Genomic DNA, 866 nt, shown 5'->3' on the forward strand with positions numbered 1-866 from the left:
AGTTCATGAGCTTCTGCAGGGTTTTCAGATGAAGAGATTCTCCTGCAGAATGGTCCAATGACATTTTTGACAACTCAGACAGACCATCATAGAATATACATATGATGCTCCATTCTGGAAGCATGTCAGTAGGACACCTTTTGATTAATTGCTTATATCTTTCCCAAGCTTCATAGAGGGACTCTCCTTCCTTCTGTCTGAAGGTTTGGATTTCCACTCTAAGCTTGCTCATCTTTTGAGGTGGAAAGAATTTGGCCAGGAAAGCACTGACCAGCTTATCCCAAGAGTTCAGGCTTTCCTTTGGTTGTGAATCCAACCATGTTCTAGCTCTGTCTCTTACAGCAAAAGGAAAAAGCATAAGCCTGTAGACCTCGGGATCAACTCCATTGGTCTTGACAGTTTCACAGATTTGCAAGAATTCAGCTAAAAACTGATGAGGATCTTCCATTGGAAGTCCATGAAACTTGCAATTCTACTGCATTAGAGAAACTAATTGAGACTTAAGCTCAAAGTTGTTTGCTCCAATGGTAGGAATTGAGATGCTTCTTCCATAGAAATTGGAAGTTGGTGTAGTAAAATCCCCAAGCACCTTCCTTGCATTGTTGTTGTTGGGTTCGGCCATAGCTGCTTTCTCTGTTTCGAAGATTTCAGTTAGGTCCTCTTCAGAGTGTTGTGCTTTAGCTTCTCTTAGCTTCCTCTTAAGAGTCCTTTCAGGTTCAGGATCAGGTTCAACAAGAATGCCTTTATCCTTGTTCCTGCTCATATGAAAGAGAAGAGAACAAAGAAAATATGGAATCCTCTATGTCACAGTATAGAGATTCCTTTATGTGAGTAGAAGAATAGGAGAATAGAAGAAGGATAAGAGA

General features: G+C 40.6%; 1 non-coding gene across 1 annotated transcript; it reads left to right on the plus strand.

The window, feature by feature from the left end:
- The first annotated feature begins 118 nt into the window (after window positions 1–118).
- On the plus strand, window positions 119–226 carry LOC148562672 (small nucleolar RNA R71). The gene has a single exon (XR_015887844.1). It is a non-coding gene; the product is annotated as a small nucleolar RNA R71 (small nucleolar RNA).
- The last annotated feature ends 640 nt before the right edge of the window (window positions 227–866 follow it).

Source organism: Arachis ipaensis, chromosome B6, assembly GCF_059453495.1.
Source record: "Arachis ipaensis isolate K30076 ecotype BB chromosome B6, ASM5945349v1, whole genome shotgun sequence".
In the NCBI taxonomy this organism is placed as follows: Eukaryota; Viridiplantae; Streptophyta; class Magnoliopsida; order Fabales; family Fabaceae; genus Arachis; species Arachis ipaensis.